Source organism: Phyllostomus discolor, chromosome 5, assembly GCF_004126475.2.
Source record: "Phyllostomus discolor isolate MPI-MPIP mPhyDis1 chromosome 5, mPhyDis1.pri.v3, whole genome shotgun sequence".
Taxonomy (NCBI): domain Eukaryota; kingdom Metazoa; phylum Chordata; class Mammalia; order Chiroptera; family Phyllostomidae; genus Phyllostomus; species Phyllostomus discolor.
The window spans coordinates 45,228,889-45,254,579 of NC_040907.2; the positions used below are offsets into that span (position 1 = coordinate 45,228,889).

Consider the following 25,691-nt stretch of genomic DNA (forward strand, 5'->3'; position numbering starts at 1 on the left):
AAGCCTCATTTTACAAATTTATTGTTTTTCATTAAGATGCTATATAAAACTCAAATTCCAACCATCCCTTTGAGAAACTCATCACTGAGTTTCTCTAGCATGTTGGCATTGCTGCATGCATTCATAACTGTTTTTTCTCTTATTAATCTGTCTTTTGTCAGTTTGATTTCCTGGACCCTAGCTGCAGAAGCTAGGAGAGTAGAGGAAAATAAGTTTTCATCCCCTATTATACCTGTTCCAGAGATGAAGAATCTAACACAGTGACAAACGAGCTTACCCCCAAATCACCAAAGCTCCAACCCTGATCTCCTGACTCTGGGTCCAGAGCCCTGTACCCCATTCTAGAGGTCCTCTTTACACAAGACCCCTGGACATGGGGAAAGAGTTATTTTACCACATCTTAGGCAGCACCTGACTTCCAGAATCATCTGGAGACACTTCTAGGTTTTTTGTTGTTGTTTTTGAGTTTTTAATTAATTAATTAATTAATTTGGACCTATCTTATGGAGCCCTTGACATGTGCCAGGGAGCTCCTCATCCTGAGCAAATGCAGGCCATCACAATTCAGAAGCAGGCTGCTCTGGGAGCATCAAGTTACTCTGGCAATACCCTTCTGGAGGGAGTGACTCAGCAGCTGAGAGTTAAAAGATAAGTCAGAGTGACTTGGACAAAGAAAGCAAGAACAGAGAGCCCTGGGTAAAGGAAGCCCACCTGCAAAGACCAAGATGCAAAGAGCTTGGTGAGTGTGGGAGACTGAAGAGGTTCAGTAGCTGGAGGGTGGAGGAGAGGGAGGCAGAAAGGGCATGGGGAGTAGGGAGAGTCGAGGCTGGTGAGGGACAGGGGGTAGATGCCAGAGGATCTGGGTGACAATGTTGAGGAGCTAGTCTTTATCCCGAGAGCAATGGGAAACCTTGGGAAGGCTTTAGAAGGGGCTTCAGATGGTTATGTTTGCCTCTAACTGAAGTGAGAAGAATGGGTTAGAAAAGGTGATAGATGAAGGGCCAAAACAGAGGGAGGGGTTGCCTTTTAGGTTTATTTTCCACATTTTCACCACTTGGACCAAGAATGAGTCAAAACACATGGTCCTGAAGTTGCCAGTGCTCCCACAGAAGCACACTTCTGGGCGAAACAAGCCTTTATCATTTTCACTAGACATTGGGTACCAGACAGAGTCTAGATGGACCCATGCCATCTAGAACTGTGCTCTAGATGGACCACTGCCACACTAAACTGTGGCCTTCAAGTAGCCCACAGTTTAGTGTGGCAGATGGACAAGTAAACTCAGCCCAGGTGTCTGCACCAAGTCCTATGGGAGCACCGTGGGGCATGGCTGGTTCTGTACCAATCAGGAAGTCTTCTCAGGGGAAGTGATATCTGAGCTAGGTCTTGAAGGATGGAAAGGAAGTTGTTGGGTAGCTAATTCTGGATCAATGAATAAAGATTTCAACTTTCTTAAAGGACAATAGAGTGAGAGAATAAAATGACACGCTGAGAGACATTTGTCAGGACCGCCCCACTCCTGCTTCCCTGCTCTTAACAGGGGATGCCTGAATCCTCTGCCCACCTCTTCCCCAGCTGCCAACCAAATAACACTGGGACTTCAATCTGTTCTATTCCCTGGTGCCTTCTTAACATAAAAGTGTGAGGGGAACTTGGTATAGTATTGCCATTAAGAGCAGATGGACACGGCTTCAAATCTGGGGACTGCCGCTTCAGTCTATAGGCAAGTCACCTTGACTTCTCTAGATCCTAGGCCCCCTCATCTGTATAGTGGGAGTAGGACCTGCATCACAGCATCAACGAGAAGATTCCTGCACCAGTTAGGACACCATGGTGTCTCAGCTCCAAAACCCTTCTGTACTCTGCTCTATGATGATGGGGCTGGGTCTCTGCAAATCACATTTTTGCTCAGCCAGGTGACTCCCTCTTAAGTTCTGCCAGCAGGGGTGCTGGAGGGAGCTGCAGAGCTGGAGGGAAAATATGAGACTTGCTTCTTTCTGTAGGTTTCCTATCTGAAGGAAGAGATCTGGAAGGCTTCTCAGGGGAGGTGGCTGTTGAACTGGGTCTTGAAGGATGAAGAGTGTGTTAGGTACCTATGAGCATCACTCAGCAATGCCTTATAAACCAATAGCGGCAAGGCCTCCCCATAGCATAGCTGAAGCCAGTTTGCAGTTTCTCAACACAGAATTAGCTTTATCACAGCCAGTCAGAGACGTTAGCACCAGCCCAGCAGTGCCTGCTCCTCAGTGGTCTGAGTTTCAGCTCACAGGGCTTCTCCACTGAGTCTCTAAATTTTAATAATTCTAAGTTTCCCCCCGTGATCCCTCATGCCTAGGGTGACAGCAGTTTTCTGCAACTGCTATCTCTCTTTTAGCTTATAGCTCTGATTTTACCTTTCTATTGCCTGGTTAACAACCTTATACCTAGTTAACAGTCCTTTGCATTAAATTCTCTCTGTTCTAGTAACTGATGTGATTTTTTCCTCCTGACTGCATGCTGACCATTATACTTAATTAAGAAGATGTATGATCTGGCTGGTGTGGCTCAGTGGACTAAAGGTGGCCTGCAGACCAAAAGGTTGCTGGTTTGATTCCCAGTCAGGGCACATGCCTGGGTTGTGGGCCAGGTCCCCAGTTGGGGGTGTGCAAGAGGCAACCGATTAAATGTTTCTCTCTCATGTCAACATTTCTCTCCCTCTCTTTCTCCCTCCCCCCTCTCTAAAAATAAATAAATAAATATTTTTTAAAAGCTGTATTATAAAATGTTTGTTACATATGAAATGCTCAATAAATGCTTGTTGTTGTCGTGATTCCTCATGCATCCCTAACTTTTGTTCATTTATTCATTCATTTATTTAGCATATGTTGTTTCCTACTGTGTGTCAGGCCCCATGTGAAGTACTGGGGTGCGGAACTGAATAAGATACAGGCCAGCCGCCAGGAAGCCTGCAATCTGGGTGAAGGGGACTACCAAGGACATGAGCCCACCCCAGGAATGGTTCTTGGCACCTCCTCCAAGAAGCTCCCACTGCTGATCTCGCTGCCCAGTTACTCTGAGATCATCCAGAATCCCCTTGTCCAACCACACAAGCATTCTTCCCCTGGCACATCTTCAAACACCTTTTGTTAGCAAAGTCCAGCATTAACACTTACGGTAAGGTTAACTTGCACTGTTTTGTGTTATTTTCATTTATTTGAATGTTTTATTATCCTAAGATGGTAAATTTGTTGAGTTGATTTCCCCAAATGGCCTGTTTCTGTACCCATTTACCAGTATTGCACAGTACTGAGACATGATAAGATGTCTAAAAAAAAAATACGAAGAATGAATTAATTTACTTATTCAAAAATACCCTTGAGCTCTTACCATGAAACCAGTGATGGGCTAGGTAATGGGAAGACAAGGACAAAGAAAACCCTGCCCCCAGCAGAAGGATGTCTGATTCCGTGACCGGTGCTGGACAACCTCCAAGGACCCTGACCTTCATGGGGCTGGGAGTGGCTCTGTCCACCTGGCATGACTGGGACCATCCGCACAACCTCCTCTTCCTTCCTGCTGAGCCCAGCGAGCCCTTGGTGCGCAATGGCTGCCCGCTGTGGTTTACCCTATGTCCTGAATGCTGGTGGCCAAAGGCTATATTTAAAAAGCAAACATTTGCATTTTTAATGTTGACTGGAATTGGAAAGGCTGCAATAACCTTTCTAAACTGATATTGGTTTTTATGTGATTGAAACAGGCTTGGCCTCAGACATTTCTAAATGGAAATTTTTAAGTATGTTCAATAGCAGTGAGAGTGCAGAACCACTGCAGAATGCTGTGTCCTGCTTGCACTCTCAGAAAACGTCACCTCCCTCCTTCCCTTGAGCGCACGCAGCACCTTTGCCTCGTCAATATTTCCAGTCCTCTTAACCTTCATTCAGAGGGTAGACAGCAGGAGGATCGCCAGTCCTGTTCTCTTGGTGATGAGAAGAGTTTAGGGAAGCACAGAGGTGCAGTAGAAAGAGCTTGACCTTAGAACTGGCTCTAAATATCTAAATACCTTCTCACCAGGAGGTTGACTTGGACAAATTGCTCACCTCTCTAAACCTCCTTTTCCTCATCTGTGACATTGGAATACAAATGCTATTTCAGTGTGCCATGAACATTCTAATGTGGTAATCTGTGAAAGTGCCTACCCGCACCTCCCAGGCCTATGCCTGGTACTCTGCTAATACTGAGTGGGCATTAGTTCTTGCCTTTCCCCTGGCAGGGACCTGTCTAAGGCAACACACCAAAACCATGTAAGAACCCCAAGCTCCTGGCACCCCAGCCTCTTTCCAACAGGCCCGCTAAACCCAAATAGGTTAAAACAGATGTGTGGGTTAAAAGCAGGACTCATTTCCATCTTCCCTCTCTTCAGACTACTTTGCATTTATATTTTCCTTCTCTGTTTCATTGTAGAAAAAGTCACTGTATTTTCCAATATGGTAGCCAATGGCCAAATGTGGCTACTGAAATTTAAATTAATTAAAATTAAATAAAATTTAAAATTCAGTTCCTCAGCCACAGAAGCCATAGTTCAAAGGCTCGGTGACTACATGAGGCCAGTGCTTACCAGTGCCAATACAGGCCGTTTTCGTCATCACAGAAAGTAGTATCGGAAAGTGCTAAGTAATAGAGACTAAGAGAGAAAAAAGAGGAAAGGAGAAGGGAAAGGAGAAGAGAGGAGAGGAGAAAAGAGACACATTGGTTTTTGAGAGCATTCCCCCATCATGCACATCTTTGCACGTGCTCATCCAGGCATGGAAATCAATCTTTGTGTATTTGCACACTCTGAAGGAAGAGAGAAGTTCTTCCCCTGAAAGTCAGTGCCTGAGAATTTTTAAAATTTAGTTTGGCTCAACAGATATTATCATTTAAAACTCAAAAGCGGTCATTTCATTCCCTACTCAAAATAGACCCAAAGCCTCAGCATGTTTCCAAAAGCCATCAAGGTTCACTTCCACTAGCCCTTCCAGGCTGCTTCGCACCATCTCCTGTTCCCACTCGCCGTAGACATTGTCCCTGTCCTGCCTGATGTCAGTTTTCTCTGATGCATCTTGTATGCTACACTCCTTACCTTGGCTCCTGCTCAGCCTCATTGCTTGTATCACCCTCTAAGGCATCACTTCCACCTGTAGATATCGGTAAAAACACAGCTCGAATGCTTCCTCGGCCGTGTGTCTTCCCCACTTCTGCTTGTCTCATGTGCTTCTGTGTTCTGCATGGGATTCACGTTTTTCAGAGCAGGTGCCCAGCAGTGTCCATGTCTCTTTCCGAAACTTCTGTCCACTGTGTCCCCCCATGACGGTGTTTCTCAAACTTTGTGTGGAAGAAAGACCAGTATTTTTTGTTTAATTTTTGTTTTTGTAAATTTCCAATCCACTGCAGACTGATGATTTGGTAAAACAGAGTGAAATTTGCAAACTAAAGACATACCACATATAAGCCTTAGTTATGTTATTGCTCGATTCAAATGGCTCTAACAGTTTCTACACCCATGCTCTCAATTACTCTTCTCGCCGTTGGCCCGTAACAGTTCTCAGGCCGTACCTGGAAGAGCGGTGCCCTCCGGCTCCTGTGAGAAGGCTCTGCATGTGGACAGCACTTGATGCACTCTATGGAATTCACTGGAAACTTTCTGCCAGTCTCTCCTAGGTGTCTGAGGGGATGCACAGAGGAGGGTCTTCATGGAGGAGCCCTCAGAATGAAGAGACTCACTCTGGGGCTGCTTGCAGGCAGATTTGAGTATGGACACAAGTTCTGTTATCTAAGTAGCTTCATGACCCTGGACACGTTACCTGAATGTGGCCTTGACCTCAAGCTAGACCAAGGTTCTTAAACTCTTTTGTACCACTGACCTAGCTGATCGTCTGAGGAAGCTTATGGAGATCATCTCAGATTGTTTGTGTTTTAAATGTAAAAAATAAAAACTACACCATTTCAAAGGAACACAATTATTCTCCAGTACAATTATTAAAATGTGCAGTGTAAAATGATTTTTAATTAATACATAAAAAATAATGATACTTGTTAGTGGGTAAAGTACTACTGTAATTTGAAGTATCTATGAGTGTGAAATTTTATTCTTTTTTTTAAAGATTTTATTTATTTATTTTTAGAGAGGGAAGGGAAGGGAGGGAGAGAGAGAGAGAGAAACATCAATGTGCGGATGCTGGGGGCCGTGGCCTGCAACCCAGGCATGTGCCCTGACTGGGAATCGAACCTACGATGCTTTGGTTCACAGCCCGCGCTCAATCCACTGAGCTACGCCAGCCAGGGTGAAATTTTATTCTAAATATCTACAACAACTATGCTGTGATTAAAAATACTGATGACTTCTACTGTGACTGTCACAAATACCATAATTTTACTGTGATTGGTTGCCTATCCACAAGGGACTGATCGAAGGGACTGTGTTCTTTCAGCTTGAGAGTAATAAAAATAAAGATGCAATTTTCCCCTCTTCCAAGGTCCAGACAAAGTGTATTCTAACTCATTTATTCGTTGTCATTTGACAAATATTTATTAAAATCTTACTAGGTGCTAAGCACTGTTCCAGCATAGGTGAAATTTCTGCCCTACTCAGTTTTCGTTGTTGCTGTGAGTCATATAACACAGAGGTAAATATGGTTGATTCTTGTTATTCACAGTAGTTATGCTGTTTAAAGTCAACAAGAACATGAATTAGTGGGTACTGGACCATTGTTCCTAGGGAAAAGAGATACAGGGTGAGCCTCTGGTCCCAACGTTTTCATTAACTGATCAGTACCTAGCCTTGTTTCATAGGCTTCTGCTTAAAGATACCTGATTTAATGTATATTATAACTCATTAATTTTGCACGTAGAGCCAACTGCATTATAACCTCTAGCCATATTAGAGTGAATGAGGCTTATTTAACGCATTTTTAAAACATGTATTTTCTCCATAAGACACATCACAGCCTTCTTGCACCTAGAAACAGCAAGACAGTGCTTGGGAACATCAGCACCATCACCAAGGAAAAGAGACCACTTTAAAGCAGCCTGTCTGGAGAGTGGCAGGTGGTCACTTCACCCAGATTTGAGGGGTGTTGGGGGAGAGTGGCAGCAGGAATGTGTTGGGAACTGCCCTGCCTGGTATCAGAAGCTGTAACCCCGCCAAGGCTAAGGCTGAGGAATGGCCTTGGACCATAAGCCAGCAAGGAGACAAAAGCTTATCTCCCTGGCAGGAGTGCTGCTTCTGCTGCTTCATTCATAACTGAACCCCAAAGCTTGGTCAGTTAGCCAATGATGGGTAAGATTCCCCAAGGGGGGTAAGACAGGCACAATCACGTGGGAGGCCCCCAAGAAAGGACTTTGGGGGCTACAGCAAAAGAGGGTGATGGACCCTCGCTCCTCGGCTTTGACAAAGCCTGAGTCCTCATTGTCTTCGAGAAAATCTCCTAATCTCTTGGCTGCCTTACTTCCCTTGCTCCACCTAAGCCTGAAACAATGACAGGGTGGTGCAGCTCTGTGCTGAAAAGGGTGGGTTCCCCGGGTGATCAGGCCTAAGAAAGAATATGTAAAATCCTGTGAAACCTGCTTTGTTTAGAATGCTCTCAGTTGAATGCTGAGGGTCCAGGGGAGAAGTAAATTTGTTCCTTCAAGTTTTTTACAGCTCTTTGACCCTGACTCAAAATAGGCCCTCAGACTTCCTTGTTATCTATTGTTTGATTCTTACTTCCTAGCAATGATTAATGAGCTTTTACCTGAATTCTTATTCAAACGAAACCAATAAAAAGCCTCTTTAGAGGGGGATGGAGGCACGCTCCCCACGTGAGGAGTGGCCCTGCTGTTCCTATTCCCCCACAGGACCTGGTTGTCTCTGTGTATGTTTTTCTCGCGTTGACGAACATCCACAGCTGAGATGGATACTGCTGGCTGGTATCCTCCACAGGAATGGTGGGGAAGAATACAAGGAGGAAATCTGCAGGGGCCAGTAGGCAAGAGGGAAACCCTGAAAAGTTCTTGATCAGGAAAGTGAGATGATTTACAACTGTCCTTGAGAATGAAGACACTGTCAGGGGATAACAAAATGAGTTGGGAGGAAGAGACGGTAAGAAGGATGACCAATTTGGAAGCAACTTCTATAAACCAGGCAAGAGATGGTGGAGCCTGACCAAGGGCAGGGCCCGCGGGAGTGCGGAGAAAGGGGTCCTGCGACAGCCCTTCCGGTAGCACACTCGACAGGGCTCCTCCTCCTGCCTTCCCACGCACACTCGTCCTCTCCTCTCGGGCTGGGGCGCGGGTGGGGGCTGCGGAGAAGGCTGTTGGGGTTTAGTGACTGAAGTTCCAAGTTTGGATGACTAAGTAAATGTGAATGCCCTTTGTTGAGAGAGGAGGTTCAGGAAGTTGAGCAATTTAAAGGGAAAAGCAAGAATTCTGTTTTGAAGATCCCCATAAGGACATAGGAAGATGCCCAGCTGCTACTAGAAATCCATCAGAGACTCAGGAGAGTGGATTTGGGAGTCATCAGGGCGTGGGTGGTAATAGAAGCCACTGGGGGTAGACCATTAACCTTCGGGCTGGTTGCAGAAGGGAGGGTAGCCCACATCAAGCAATTAGAAACTAGCACCTGATACACTGGATATGACAAAAATGTCCACATATGCGACAGAAATAGTACTGTTGTCAGAAGAGGGGTGAGGAACAGCTGGAGTTACTAAAAAGTTCTTCCTGGAGAAGGTGGCTTGAACACATGGAGCAGGAGGGGCAGGATTAGGTGGCCAGTCGGGGGCTGCTGCTGCTGGGAGGGAGCGGTGGGGCATTGATGGGGCAGGAAGGATGTTCTCCCCCAAAGTATGTCCCCCTGACGGTGCAGCCAGAGAAAAAACAGGAACTGATTTGAAGCCCCACTCTGAGGAACCAGGTCAACATAGTTGCCTCTGAGGAGGGGAACTGGGAGTCTAGAGATCAGGATGGGAGAGAGACCTCTTTCTGCACACTTTTGCACCATTTGGTTATCTTTACTCTGTGCATCCCATTTTAAAATGGTTTAAATAAATTATTTGGCTTTGGCAGGCCAAACGGGGAGTCTGGTGCAGAAGGGAATCAAACGGATCCCACGTGTAAGGGTCTGATTCCTGGCCTCTGGCTCCAAGTCTCCAGCCCAGGGCCCTGTAGAGAGTGGACAAGGACAGAAGGAGAAGAGGCTGCACACTGGAGATGGACAGCTTCCAGGGACATAGATCTGTGCCTGCACGGTGGATTGACAGGTCAGGGCTGAATGCTAATCTCAAAACTTTCTCTTATTACTTGCAGCAACAGTGCCGAAACTCAGTGGCTTGACACATCAGCAAACATTACACAGAGTTGAGAGAATTAAATAGATCATCATCATCCAATATTTCGAGGGACTTGCTATGTTGCTCACCTAGTTTAATCCTTATAAAAACCCAAAGAGGTGGTTTTCATTATCATCCTCATTTTCTAGGAAATAGGCACAGTGAAGTTCATTGATTCATCCAAGATCACACTGGGGAAGTAGCTAACCCAGTTTGAAACTCACATTCCTTAACTCTAGAGTTTAATTTCTATGGTAAAATACTCACTTAGTCCAGGGAGAGAGACACACAGCATTGGTCAGGTTGGGCCAAGTGATGCTGTAGTGATGAACAATGCTAACAGTTCAGTGGCATTACACATGAAGGTATATTCCTCCCTCATGTTACCTGTGTAGTGCAGGGTGGCAAGTATGGCTCATTGCAGTCAGGCGTAGACACGGGACATGGAGCCCTCAACTTGTCCTGCACCTCTGTAATCACTGAGGCAGGACAAGAGAAGGGACATACTTTCACTCAGCACAACATACATTACTGCTGCTCTTCTTTCCTTTGATAAAGCAAAGGAGTAGGGAAATGAAATTTGACCTTATATCATGAGGTCAGGACCAGAATATTGATTAATAGCCCTAATGACTGCACAAAGTTGCCCATTAAGAGCTGGTCAAAATGAAGTTGAATGCCTAGGTCTGACCAGATTAAGTGAACTCTGTCTCACCTAGCTCAGTTGATGTAGCTTTCGAGGATTTGCAAACATAAGCACTATCAGTTCTGCACAGAAGGCTGCCCGAGAGCCGCTGCGTCCCTAAATCTGCATGTTAGGCAGTTCTCTGTAGTCTGTGTGCTGCCAGGAGCCCACAAAGGGCTCTGGTTACCAGACTCAAATATTCTTGGAAAATGTAATTACTGTCTTTCGACCATTGCATTCGCCTCCTTGCACAATCCCAGGCCACCCTTTTGTGATTGCTTTCTACTCTTGCCTTTTTATAGTCTCCCTTGTCATGTTCTTCTGTAAACTCACCTGAGGTGTACACAGAAACACAGCATGCCTGTGAGGTTGGAAATTTTTTTACCCATTTTTAAATGTGCATTTCAGTGGCAGTAATTTCATCACAATGCTGTGCAGTCACAACCACTCTCTATTTCCAAAACTTTTCATCACCCGAAACCAAAACTCTGCACTGGGTAAGGAATAACTCCCCATTAGACAGACATTTTTATTTTCTCTTTAAGACAAAATACTTCAAGTCAGTCCCTTTGCCCAACATTACCAAGAAAATAAATGACAGAGACAGGATTTCTGACTGTAAGCCTCCTGGTGTTCTTGCTACATTCTGAAGCTTCCCTAACAAGATCTATTATCTGGTTGCTGGTAGGAGGGTGATGCCACCCGTCTGCTGGAGGTAGAGTGTAACTCCTGAACTTGTGAGCGCCTTTCAGTGGTCTGAGGGGAGAAGCACCCTCCTCCACTCACGCAGCGACATCCCACAAACATCACCACCAATCTGCCAAGTGCTGGCGATTCCAAGATGAGTAAAGCCCTGTGCTGAAGGACTTCCCAGCAGAGAGAAGCTAAACAGGAGCTGCCAGTTTCCCCCAAATTCCTTCACCCACCATTGCTTTAGTAAAAAGAAAACAAAAAAGTTTCAAATTTTTAGCTGGACAAATGGCTCCCAGAAATATGACTACATTTCCCAGTCTTTCTTGTAACTGCCTATGGCCCCGTGACTAAGTTCCGGTCACTGACATGGAAGTTTATGAGGTATGTGAAATTTCCGGGGAGTATTTGTAAGGAGAAGGAACATACTTTTCTTCCCTCACACTGCTATCCCACTTCCTGCTGGCTAAAAATCAAACAGCACCATCTGGAGCTTAGACAACCATCTTGGATCATGAAACACATGCCACAGACTAAGGATGGGGGAACACACGGGAGAAGCTGTAGTCCTTGACAGAATGGAAGTCTGCACCACCCCTGAGCTTCAGGGTTGTCATTCATAAAAGAAAGAAAACAAGTTTCTATACCATATATATCTGTTAGCTTTTGCTGCATAACGAACTACCCCAAATTTAGTAACTCCAAATAACAATCACCTTATTTGTCTCCTGAGTCTGTGGGCCAGCTGGGTGGCTGGACAACTGGGCTCAGTTGGATGGCCTAGGCTGGCTTGACGCTCTGTTGGTCTAGGGGGCCCAGCTGGGATGGCCTGTCTTTGCTCCATCTGGTTTCTCCCGAGTAGGTGAGCTGATGTTTCCTTTCATGGCAGTCTCACTATTCCAGAGAGAGAGAGAGAGAGAGAGAGAAGAGAAGAGAAAGCAGGTCCCAATAGGCAGGTGCTTTTCAAGCCTTGGTTTGTGTCACATATATCAATGTCCCATTGGTTTACCCAGGTCATCCAAGGGCATAGCTGCGCTGAAAGGTCATTATTGCAATGACCTCCATTGTCTAGGCCACTGCACTTTGGGATCTTCCGAATCTAGTCCCACCTTGTGTAGGTGGTGGGTGACAAGCCATCAAGGACTGCTGTGTTCACATTTGTCAACATGTGAGTATAAAGAGCACTCGTAGTATTTTTCAGTGTCCAAATCACCATAGCTTGAAACCCTCACCAACTTATTTGTCCTGTGTCCTTATTAAAATCATTTTGGTGTTACTGAGATTTAACTGTTGGGTGAGAAACAGAATTATAGTTTTGTTTTAAAGCAATATTACAAAAACACAGAAAGGTTGCTGACTGTTTTTGCTGTGGCTTTTGCTTAGTGGTGGTCAAAAACAGGCCATTCATTTCCCAGCCCAAAACACCTGTGAACGGTGCCTTCACCACTCCCCCTACAACCCATGGGTGGTGCCTGGCTTACATCCTGGTGCCTTACATCTACAAGGTACACCTGGAGTTTTTGCCAAAACAAAGCTATAGTCTGCTCCAAAGACAAAGCCACACCTCCCTCTCAGAGAAGGCTGAAACCATGCACAGCTCCAGAACAGCAAGCAGGCTTTCCAGCTCCTACTCATGAGGTTTCCGCTTTAACGCCTGGAACAAAACGGTTACAACAGAGCATCATGAGGGCTCAACCAGAAGCACAGGTATGGCATGCAGATGGAGAGTCCGCTTTGAGCCTCAGTTTCCCCATCAGCAAAGTTCCCAACATCATCAACTTACTGAGGTTTCAGTGCCCTTGTGTGTAGAGAGTGCCTTAGCCAGAGTCTGACTCAGATTGCCCAATCTCTGGGGGCTGCTAGAAGTCATTGTCATTGCCCTCAGACCTCCAGGGAGCTCCCCATTTGTCTCTCTCAAGGGAAAGCACAGACATGGGCTGTAGGAGCCCATACCCTTGAACTTGGCTTTATTTGAAATTTAATGTAGTGACCTTGGTCATGTCCTTCAGGGACTAGATATCCAAGTATAGTTGATCTACTGTCTACTTTTCCAAGGGAAGGCTAATGTACCAACAAGTGGGTCCTGTGGCTTTCCCAGTACTACATTGCCACCTCTGGTCTGCACAGGATCAGCCACGGAAGGGGTAGGAGGAAATGAACTGAAGCTATCACATAGTTTTTCCCTTTTGGTTTCATCTAATCCCATTTTCCTGCTTGCAAATGTAGATCAAGTTTCCTGATAGAATCTGACTGGGACACCTGGTGTACAGATGGTTTAAATAGAGTTTATTATATATAAACAAAACACCAGCAGACACTCGGGTCAGGCAGAGCAGAAGAAAGGATGAGGTGGGGCAGGCGGGGGAGGTGAACGGATGGTTTGTCAACACACACCACGGTAGCCAGCCCGTTAGGGACTCAAGGACTCCTCATGGATTTTTTTTCTGAATATGCATTTCACACTACTGTAGGAGTCAGTGTATCATAGCCATTAAATACGAGCCAGAAAACTGACTGGTTTAGAATCCAGGCCCTGTTACTTACTAATTATGGGAATAAGCAAATGACTGAACATCAGTGTGCCTGCTTTCTTATCGGTAAAATACCACCTCCCAACACTAGGCTTTTACAAGGATTATACGAGACGCACAAGCAAAGCTCTCAGAAATGTTTGCTGTTACCGTATTATTGTTATGTGCTGGGGCCTGAACCAATCCGGTCTGACATGGTAAGTCCTGACTCAATGTGGTAGCACAAGGCAGCAAAAAAGTAGTGGTCTCAATAGAAAGGAAGTTCCTCGAGGGCAGGGTTGTTTCTTTGTCTGTTTCTGTTTTGTTTCCTATTGTATTTCCAGAGCCTAGAACAATGCCTAGAACATAGGAGGGGCTCAGTGCATTTTCATTAAATGAATAAATTTAAACAATTCAGGAGCTAGGCAAAATCGCACAGGATTCCACTGGGACACAAAGGAGGAGGGATGTCAATAAAATGATTATAAAAATTAGATCAATGAGATAGGTAAGGAAATAAAAAACGTAGAGGACATGAAATCCTCCTAGACAACAGAGAAGTACGAAAGAAGTTACAGTAAAAGCTTTAAAAATTGACAAAGTGAAATGACTTCTCATGATTCATAATCTAAGTCATAAGAAAATTGGGGGATTTAATCCCCATGACCTTAAGACAGGGTTAGGGAGGTGAACCTGAGTCTTGAGTAGCATCAGCACAGAAGTACTTTGCAAATTGCAGGCCAAAATGGCTGACTTGAACTTGATTCTGTGACCCAGCCTCAGGCTAAGGCCCTCCGAAGGCTGAAATGGGGAAGCGACTCTGTTACTCAGGAAAGTTTATAATCACTGCAGAGATGACAAAGTAAATTAAATCCATGGAATTAATACTTTCACATGAGGTTTAGGAATAAGTTTTATAACCATCATGAAAAATTCTGTATGATGGTTATTTATAGTAAATATTTAAGATAATCCAACATATTAATTGTGTTATTTTAATTTGAAACTTTTATTATTATTAAATATCACTTTATCTTTAAAAATTCATGAAGATTGTTTAATTTTGTAAACAGTATTTGACTGTCTAAAAGATAAAAATGTCTTTAGGTCTTTTCGGGCATTTTAGGCTTATAACTACAGTTTCCATGATAAGGAAGGTTTTGTTTATCTTATCAGTAAATCAGCCATGCTGAGCATCTTGCTCAAGAAAATCCTGCTTGAGAGAATCAAATGTATTAAATTTGGGATTATGATTTAAAAGATAGTTAAATGGATTAATTGTTTAAGGAAATATATTCAATTTGTTTTTTTTCAGTATCATAATTTTTCAAGTACCAGTCTTTTACCTCCTCTGTTAATTTATTTCTAGGCTTTTTGTCTGTTTCAGTTGTAAGTGGGATTGTCTTCGTAGTTTCCCTTTCTGACAGCTCATTATTGGTAAATAAAAATGCAACTGATTTCTAAATATCTATTTTGTATCCTGCTACTTTATTAAATTAATTTATCAGTTCCAGTAGTTTTTGGGTTAAACCTTTAGGGTTCTCTATACACAGTATCATGTCAGCTGCAAATATTGATAGTTTTACTTTTTCCTTTCCAGTTTACATACCTTTTATTTCATTTTCTTGTCTGATTACTGTGGTTAGGACTTTTTAAAAAGCTATATTTTAAACTTATAACTTTTCTAAAGTAGATATCCATGAAAACAAAAATTAATAATCTTTACTACTTCACCAGGGATATTCTTCAGAGGAACTTTCTCCATGCAAGTATTTGGTAGTGAAGAATCTCATGACCATTTGTATATTCTGGAACCATCACCTAAAACACCAGCAATTGTTACGCACCACTGCTTTCATACCACAAGGATGCATGTCAGCCCAGCTGCGCCTGGAGTAACCAAGCAGTTCAGAACATGATTTAGCACTTTGAAAATTTCAGTATATAAAGGAAGATTTTTGATGATTAATTGGTACTGAACCTGAACAAATAAATACAAGCAAATTGCAAGTAGGTACATATGCAGATTTGTTCATTTTAAGGCAAAAGTTCAGTTCCACAGAGGAGATATTAACTCCATCTTTTTGTTTACAGCTAAATCTTTACTTTGAGTTACTGAATCACTGCAAGGTGGTAGTTCTGTGGTTCCCTTCCCTATCAGCAATGTCAACTGTACGAGTTTTTATTAGTCTCTCTGCTGTTGTATGTGCACTTTTCCAGGCAATGCAGTGTGGTAAATTACCTTGTAAGGTGCTTCAGTAACTTCTTTGTTCCTAGTTTGAAAAGATGTAACTAGCAATTACTGGATCTTAAAGAGCTCATCATATCTATGCCTACATTATTTAGTTCCCTTTTTGTACTCTGTATGTTTAGACTCAGTACAATGTTGCAACTTAGGGCTCACCATCTCCTATTAGAAAATACTCCGTTGCGTAAAAAACACCAAGGTAATTATTCACATTTAAAAAGCTTAGGGAAAGATGCTTTTGTCATGTTTTTAGTTCTTATTTACAGTTTTGCCACTGTCTTTGGAGTATATTTCTCCCTTCTGTGAGTCAGAGAACTCCTTGATATGCCAGTTTCACCCTTTTTTGCGGGGGCAGGGGATTGGACATGAACTATATAGTCATGGGTTGAGAAAGTAAATCCTCTAATCTCTCCATTTAAAATCAACAATATATCTTAAATATAATAAAATATTTTAAAATAAGCTTCTTTTATTTTAGAATAAAATAATAAATTCTAAAATAATTGTGTTAGATATTTAAAAATTAGAAAAAGTTTAGAAAAAATTAAATATTTTGCAAAACAAGACAAAAAGTCTACTTCTTACTGTGTTTTCCCATAAGAGCAAGGAAGACTTTGGGTGGTCACTCACAGTTTCTTTCTTAGTCCCTGGAAATTGTGAGGCTCACTTCCGTGTTGGATCACCTCTTCCCTCCAAGCCTCCCGGACACATCCAAGAGGACCCAGCTCCAGCTCTCATTCTTACACGTCCAGTCTGCATTTGATCCATGGAAACCAATCATGCTTTTTCCCCGACAAATGGAATCCGAGGGTGCAGGCCATTCCAGCAGAGCCCACCTTCTTATTCCCAACTCCAAATGAGCTGCTGGCTGGGCTCTCCCCTTTTCAATTTCTCAGGACACTAGTTCACTTTTCTGTGTGACCTTGTTGAAGTACTTTCCCCTAGACTTGAGGTAAGGCAATTCTCATTCTTCTACCTGAAACTCATAACATGACAGTTTTCTCCAAATATTTGCCCATTCATTCATCCTTACGTGTAACAAAATAGATTTTTTTTAAATTCCTGCTTTTATGGAGCTCATATTCCAATGCACAAGAGTAAACAGGTTCAAGAAATAAAGTTGTCCCCTAATCTCTTACTGTACTTTTCTTGGCACCTCCAACCTATTTTACAGGCTAGAGCTGTGTGCTGAGCTTAGTGTTGCTAAACCAATTTTCCTACATCATCTGTGAAAATTCTTCAAGGTGCTCTGACACATTACTTTGGAATATGGAATCTATTATCTTGATGCCCCAGCTAAAAATGGGATAAGAACAGACCAATTTTTAATATCCTGTAACAGTTTTATCTAACACATTACCCAAAACACAGTTTCCTGGAGCTGAGACAGAGATTAGAAAGTCAGGTAACACTCTTGATAAAGTCATTTCTTCCACTTCTAGGAAAACCAGCATCTTTGCTATAGCCAACACCATCATTATTGACCCCAGTTGGTTCAGAAAGCGCTTCACCTAGCTCCTCCCCCAAACTGCTAAATTAGGCTGGGCCGGTGGTAGGGGTGAGGAAGCCTGGCACACGAGGATGTTGTGATTTCATTCCTCTGCTTCAAATGAGGAAATGACAGATAAGGTGAAAAATAGTTATAAAAATATAACCACCCTCAAAAACAAAACACTACCAAAAAAAATCCCATACATTTTCATGGACAGGGTATTAAACAGATAAATGATAATGGAACAATAGGTGGAGGCAGAATATAAACTTGCTGGGCTGTGATTCTAGAAATAGGTAGAGATGCTTAGAAATCTGATATCCACCCCCCCACACTCCAAATCAAGTGAGACAAAAAAATATCCCACAAGAGGTAGGGACAGGGACCAGCATATTGTGTAGAAAATAATGTCATTTTACTTGACCTACAGAAGAGACTAAAAGAGGATGGACCAGGACCAGAGCCTATAATAACTGATTTAAATAAAAATTCATGTTAACTCATCCTGAGCTAAGATATTTACTGGCCCAGTGACCAAATTTTAAATAGTCCCAATATCACCACAGGAAGAAATATGAAAATATGGAAAATAAAAGAAAACAGTAAAAGATCCTAGTAAATCTACATAAGTATTAACTTTTTAAAAAACAGAAGTTTTGCCCTGGCTGGTGTGGCTCAGTGCATTGAGCGCAGGCCTGTGAACCAAAGGGTAGCCCAGTTTGCTTCCGTGTCAGGACACATGCCTGGGTTGCAGACCAGGTCCCCAGTAGGGGGCACGCTACAGGCAACCACACATTGATGTTTCTCTCCCCCTCTTTCTCTCTCCCTTCTCTTTACAAATAAATAAATAAAATCTTTAAAAAGAATAAAAAAGAGCCAGGTTGATAGAGTCTCAGATATGGAACCAGCTTGCCAGCTCCATGGAGGGAGGGTGTAGCAAAAGGACATTGGCCTCTGCTCACCTTGCTGCCAGACACTTCAGTTTCTCCCTGTATACATACCACTGGTGCCTTTCAAGCTGCTACCCTGGTGCTGGAGCTCAGAGGGAGTAACCAATGGAATACTACTCAGCCATAAGAAAAAATGATATAGTGCCATTTGCAACAACATGAATGGACCTCGAGAATATTATGGTGAGCAAAATAAGTTGGTCTGAAACAGATTACTAGCATGGAGCTCCCAAAGGTCTTGGAATTTCTCAAGTGATATCTTTTATGCAAATGAGGTGACCCATGGTGAAACCCTATGAGACGGATCACCAGAAGGGTCAGCTCCATAATTAGAGGGTTGAACTTCTGGCCAGTCCTCCCTCTGGGAACGGTAGCGGGACTGGAGATTGAGTTCAGTCACATGGCCAACGATATAATCAATCATGCGTATAGAATGAAACATCGATAAAAACCCTGGACACCAGCCCTGACTGGTGTGGCTCAGTGGATTGAGTGCTGGCCTTCAGACCAGAGGGCCATTGGTTTGATTCCCAGTGAGGTCACATGCCTCAGTTGAGGGCCGGGTGCCCTGTTGGAGGTGTGCAAGAAGCAACCAATCGATGTATCTCCCTTATGTCAGTCTCTCTCCCTCTCTTTCTCCCTCCCTTCACCTCTAAAAATCAATAAATAAAACCTTAAAAAAACAAAACAAAACCCTGAACACCAAGAGCTTCTTGGCTGGCGAACATCTCAGCATGCTGGAAGAATGGTATCTCCTAGCTTCACGCAGAGTGCACGGAAGCCCTGCATCCCTCCCACACCTCATTAAAAGGGTAAAGCCAGAGCCAACTGCTATTGTGCCACCATTTGCTGAGCAGGCCTGTGCCCTTGTTAAACATGACTGCCATTTCACTCTTCTGAGCTTATCCCCAAGACTGATGAAAATTGCTGGAAGCTAGAACAGAACTAATGCTCCCTACAGCCACAGGGAGAAGATAACATTGGAACAAACCGCAGCCTCCAGTTACAACACCCAAAGAGCCCAGGGGCCACATAAGGGCACCCACCCACCACCCTTTTTAATCCAATTATAATCCAATAAAGGTTCAAAGCCCCCTACCATTGCTGGTGTATCTCTCCACACTATGCCCCTCTCCTTTCTTGGAGAGTGAATAAAAATGTTATTCTCTACCCCACAAAAAATTAATAAAATAAATAAAAATAAAAATAAATTAAAAATAAAACTTTTGTTATAAAGATATAGAACTAAAATTCAAGACAACAATAACAACAATAAAGATAAATAGCTAATACAAGCTAAGATCTTTATTTTGTCCAAGGAAGATACAAATAGAAATAGAATAACTAGAGTTTGTACAAAATATAGTTATATATAAGTGGTAAACATTATGTATAATATAAGGTCAATAATGAAAGGATAGAAAATAGAATCAATGACTTTAAAACCAGATTTAAAAAGGTAGGAAAATATCATCAATTCAACAGAGATTTTACATAACGATGGTGTAAAAAGGTTGACAATTTCCCTCTGTACAAAAAAAGTAAATATGAAATTGGATGAAATTGTCAAAAATAACAATTTCAGGGCACCAGAAATAAAAAAAAAAAAGTAGACAACAAATTGAGAAACATTGATTCATGGAAAGCAGTTAAAGCTTTGGGTAATAATAGCAAGAGTATTTGGCTTTCTTACCTGGGGCTGCCACCACCCTGTGTCTGGGCCCACTCCGGCTCATTAGGCAAAAACGGCAGCTTTTCCAACCTGGGCCAGCAGTGAAGACCAGCAGCTTTGCTGCCAAACATGTGTGGGTGTGAGCAAGTGTTTGAGGACTCTCCCCTTAGGGTGGAGTGGAGGGACAAAGTCCCCTAACTTTGCCAGCTAATAGTAGCAGGCCTTGTGGGAGAGCAGAAGGAGAAAGCCCACAGCTTTGTTAGCCTAAGGCTGTTGTCCCAGTTGGAGTGAGCCATGGACCAGACATAAACTGAAGATTGTTAAAGCTTGGGCTAGCACGTATATAGAAGACTCTGCCTAAAAACCACAGAATACACATTTTTTTAAGTGCACATGGAACATTTTCACCCTAGTCTATGTCCAGGCCATAAAATAAGTCTCAGTAAATTTGAAAGAATCTAAATCTTACAAAGTGTGCCTTCTGATGAATATATATGAAATCAACAACAGAAAGAAACCGAGAAAATTCCCAAATATTAGGAAATTAAACAAGACATTTCCAAATAACCCCAGGTCAAAGAAGAAATCACAAGGGAGAAAAATTTTTTTTCTATTATTGTTCAAGTACAGTTGTCTTCATTTTCCTCCCACCACTCCCCCACACCCCAGCCATCCCCACCTCCCACCCTACAAGGGAGAAATTTTAAATACCTTGAACCAAATGAAAATGAAACCATAATCTATCTTAATGATTGTCATGCTGCTAAATGAGGGTTTGGAGGGAAATTTAGCTCTTTAATGCTTATTACAAAGGAAAAAAATCAATAATCAAAGCCAATCAACTCCAAAGTCAGTAGAAAGAAGGAAATAATAAGAATCAGAATAAATTAATAAAATAAAGAGCAGAAAAATAATAGGAAAAATGAATGAAACCAAGAATCAGTTTTTTTGCTAAGATTAATACCTTTGGATATATTGATCAAGAAAAAAAGTAAAGAAGTACACGTTACTAAAATTTACATCCCAGAGAAATTAAAAGGATTATGATAAACTATTATTAATAACTTTATGTCAGTAAATTAAACAAAGCAAATTAAGCAAAGGTGAACTGGCCACATTCCTAGAAAGACACAAATGACCAATTCAAGAAGTTAAGAAAAATTTTTTCAAAAGTAAAGGGAAAAGTATGGTTAACAAAAACAAAAAAAGGAATGTTAGAAAGAAGTCCAAATACAGAAAGAATGATAATATGTACAAATGGATTAAACAAACTCATCAAGAGACAAAATTCAAGGTTGGATTTTTAAAAACAAAAAGCCATCTATAACTTGCTCGCAGGAATCATGACTCAATGAAATGACAGGAAATGATTAAACATAAAGGGACAGAAGAAGACATACCACAGATATTAAAATATAAATCAAATATCAAATCAAATCAATGTCAAAATCAAGCGGGTATGCAAAAAATCAAAAGCACGCATATGTACAAATGTCAGTGTCAGAGGAGGTGGCCCTGAGTGAAGAATGTAGGAGCAGTGAAGGGACCAGGGCACACGTGGAGAGCGGGAAAAGATGTGACAGCTACAATCCTGGATGTACTCTGTGCTTATTTAGGAAATCTTGACCTACCTCTGTGTTCAAAAGCCATTTTTCTGAACTTTCTTCTAATACGTTTGTTTTGTTTTTATAAGTAAGACTTTAATTTATGAAGAGCTTATTTTTTTGAACAGTGAGAAGGAACTCCTTTTAATATTTAAAAAACAATGGACACCATTAACTGAACAGTTCATTGTAGTGATTCTTTTATCATATTCTGAGGCCTGATACATCATGATCTATTTATAGTAGCTCTAATCTGTTTTTTAAAATTTATTTATTGACTTTAGGGAGAGAGAAACATTGATTTGTTGTTCCACTTATTTAAGCACTCATTGGTTGATTCTTGTATGTATTAAACCCACAGCCTTGACACATCAAGACAACACTCTAACCAACTGAGCTACCCAACCTGGGCTGTTCTATTCTGTTTTATTTATATATTTATATATCATAACCCTTACTACATGCTCTTAATGAATCTAACTTTGTGTCTCTTTTGTTTAATTGGCAATAGCATAGCTCAGAGTATGTTTTAAATATTTATTACATTTATTGAGTAGATGTGTGTTCTCTGTTTTGTTTTGTTTTATTTTAAAAGTAAATTTGGCACCATTGTCCACTTAAAGGAACCAGGGATTCTGAGAGAATAACTGATTCCAGGGCTGGGCTGAGAAGGTCCAGGTTGACCCTGGAATATCTTGTTATCTTATAGGGAAAAGGTAATGCAGAAAAATAATGGAACATGTGAAAAGAACATGGGAACCAATTTAATTTGGGAAAATATGCACATCAAATAATGATATTAACAGATTATGACCCCAAAAACTAAAACAGTAATTCAAGTCCATGCAAATATAAATAAATGCAAGAAAAAGAGAATAGTTTTTGTATTAAAAGAATGCCAAGCAAAAATGTAGAATGAATGATGAAGTTAGATAATTGTTATTTGACAAGTACCGTAGTAATAATTAATTCAAGCAAGAATGATCCATGGATACTAAGGCTAGCAGGTGAAATAACTGGGTGAAAATAACTGGGTATTTACACGGCTTCAAAGTATCTCTCCACAAACATTTATTAACTCCAAAGGGGAACTGCAAAGGGGAAAACAGCAACCATGCAGTGCAGAAGGCTGGCAAACGCCGTTCTTACTCAAGGGATCAAAGTGAGCATCACTGGTAATAGAACATGCTGACATCTGTGCCTCTTTTTTTATTTCCATATGAATTTTATTTCTTCTATGTGCTTGAGTAAAGACAGATTAGAAATACACATACATATGTTTGTGCATTCACACAAACATATACACACTCACAGACATTTTCATTCATTTTTATATGTATGAGTCACATTGATACTTTTTTAATGATTGTTCAAGTACAGTTGTCTCCGTCTTCCCTCCACCACTGCCCTGCACCCCAGCCATCCCCACCTCCCACCCTTCATCCCACCCCCGCTTGGTTTTGTCCATGTGTCCTTTATAGATTTCCTGAAAACCCTTCCCCTTTTTCTCCCATTATTTCCTTCCCCCTTCCCTCTGGTTACTGTCAGTTTGTTCTTAATTTCAACGTCTCTGATTATATTTTGCTTGCTTGTTTGTTTTGTTGATTAGGTTCCACTTATAGGTGAGATCATATGGTAATTATCTTTTACCACTTGGATTACTTCACTTAGTATAATGTTCCCCAGTTCCATCCATGCTGTCATAAAGGGTAGGAGCTCCTTCTTTCTGCTGTGTAGTATTCCATTGTGTAAATGTACCATAGTTTTTTGATCCTTCATTTACTGATGGGCACTTAGGTTGCTTCCAGCACTTGGCTATTGTAAATTGTGTGGCTATGAACACTGGGGTGCATAAGTTCCTTTGGACTGGTGTTTCAGGGTTCTTGGTATGCCTCTTGATATGATGCCTTGCAAAAGACACAATGTCACTTATCTCATGATCTTACCAAAGATGTAAAATCTGAATTTAATCATGAAAGAACAAAAGATGAACCTAAACTAAAAAACAGCATATAAAATTGGCCTATACTCTTCAAAAATGTCAGCATCATGAAAGACTAAGTAAGACTGAGGAAATGTTTCAGAATGAAGGCAATTAAAGAGATATGATAATGCAATGTGTAATCCTGGACTGCATTGATAAAAAGTTATTTTTCTATTATACAGGATATTATTAGGATAATGAGAAAGTATTCAATAATGTCTATAGGATAGGTAATAATATTGCCAGTGGTAATCTCCTGATTTTGACAGTTGCATGGTAGTTATGTAAGAGAATGTCCTTATTCTTAGCAGTTATGCACTCAAGTATTTAGGGGCAAAAGGGCAACAAATCTGCAACTTACTCTCAAATATACATGGGTGAGCAAAGGAGGTTTACAGTTACAATACAAATAAACAATACAATAGTTAATAAATAATAATAATAGAAGTATAAACTCCATGTTTTGCATACTCTCAATTGTAAAACTCCTTTTCCCACCCCCTATTTATGTAAAAGCAAGTGTGGCAAATGTTAAAATTAGGGAATTTGGATAAAGAGCACCCAAGGGTTCTTTATATAACTTTTGAAACATTTCTGTAAGTTTAAAATTATTGCAAAATGAAAGTCATCAAAAACTAGTGAATATTATTTCCTAAAATTATCAATTTTTTAAAATGTGAGCCTTAGATATGTTTTTTTAAAATCACTCTTTGGTACCTTAATAGTGTTTATTCAATTTATATTTTCAGCATCTATTTTGTGCTAGCATTCTAGGGACATAGAGATGAACTAAAAAATTTTAGCTTTGTCTACGTGCAGGAGGGAAAACAAGTATGGGATAAGTAATTATACGAATGTAGTCATGAAGTGATTCATTCCCACAATAACACGTCTGTGTATTTCACAAAGTCTCACTTATGTGCAGACTGCTTTGCATTACTTCCTTATGAAAACACAGATGCAATCTCACTTTGTCTTTCTGAGTGCCCTTTCTGTCTCACAATAGAGCTCCAGCCACAGGAAGCCATTAAGAGTCCACCCAACAGACTCATTCTTTCATTGTGTGTTTCTGTGGAAGGGAGAGGAATTATAGAGGGAAATGGTGGTGGTTGTTTTTTTGTTTGTTTGTTTCTTGTTTTTTATAAGCTGAACAACTTTCCATCTTGAAAAGCGAAAGAAGTCTGCTGCAGAAGCAGGGCACGTTTTCAAACCTCCTGTTCATTACAGAGATATGCATCTAAGGAACTTTGAGCCGTTTTCTGGATGACTTTTTTGAAATTCGAACAAAAAGGATTTTGTTATAAAGTTCACAGGGGCAGTTCTGAAAGCTTCATTAATTTTAATAATAATTCCAATTAATTCATTTGTCACTTCCTGATATTCTGAAATCATGAGTTTTGAAAGCAGCTACTTTTAACCTCAGGTGAAATTTAAATTGCTATGATTTTAACAGATGCAAACTAAGCTAACCTTTTAGCCATTTATAAAAAGGCAAAACAGAAGTCTGGGCCCAGGTCTGAGATGAGTAATTTGCAGTAACACTCTTGGCTTGTGCAGTCTTCAGAATGAGGAGTCTTCACTCTCCCAGGGGATATTAAGGATATAGCGATAAATAGAAATAGACCGAGATGCTTCCCTCGTCTGGGGGCCTCAGGCATGATCCCAGAGTGGGTATCAATAGGGCCATAATGGGAACATAAACAAAATTCTCCAGTTCAACCCATCCAGTACAATGTTAACTCCATGGTAAGGGACCGGGGGATAAAGGTGCGTAGTGTGTCGGCTGGGAAGGAGAGGTTGCTCAGGAACCTTTCCTTCTGCCATTGTTGACCTTACTAATTGCTGTGGTCACTAGTGGTTCCCCAACCAGTGTCTGGGCTGCATCTCCTCCCTGGAGTGCTGCCTCCCTGCTCAGACCTGGGCCCTAGCTGTGGCTGTTAAATCTTCAGAGCCATTCTTTAAGCAGCTGATGCCCCTCCTACTTCTCTTCTCCCCATCAGCCACCACACATCAGTTTTAGCTCTTACATGCAATTGTCTCTGTATTTTTAGAAAATTAAACAGAAATACCTCAGCCCACAGGTGAATAAACTGAGAAATGAAGCTCTGTGCCATAAAAGGATTTCTCAGAAAACCCTTCTGAAAACTGAGCTTTCCTGATAAGCAGAGGCAGATTTATTATGAAGCTGACGAAGCTCAAGCTACAAGGTCTCTCTCATTTGCAGTCCTCCGGAGGCCCTGGGAGACTCCTCGCTGATGTGTTTGTATGTTCATATGTTTTCTACGCATTTGCAAAATGCACAATGTTTTAACTGTTATTAACTCTTTTCATTGCAACTTGTCTCCCCCAGACCACTTCCCTTGTGTTGGTGGGTTTTCAGCTGTCTGACAGCAATTTTAAGATCTAGGTAAAAAAAAAAAATTAATGCGTTGGGCCTAAAAGCCCGTTTAATCTGGATTTAGTAAGACGTTTTCCTGTGGCTCAGACTCAGGGCCTTGACCCAGCCAATCTCACTTTCCTCACCAATGAAAGC

At 41.5% G+C, this 25,691-nt stretch overlaps 1 long non-coding RNA gene across 1 annotated transcript; it reads left to right on the top strand.

The window, feature by feature from the left end:
• Window positions 1-654: 654 nt before the first annotated feature.
• Window positions 655-6,100, top strand: LOC118500640. The gene is made up of 3 exons (XR_004903216.1): window positions 655-739; window positions 2,859-3,153; window positions 5,558-6,100. It is a non-coding gene; the product is annotated as an uncharacterized LOC118500640 (long non-coding RNA).
• Window positions 6,101-25,691: the final 19,591 nt, after the last annotated feature.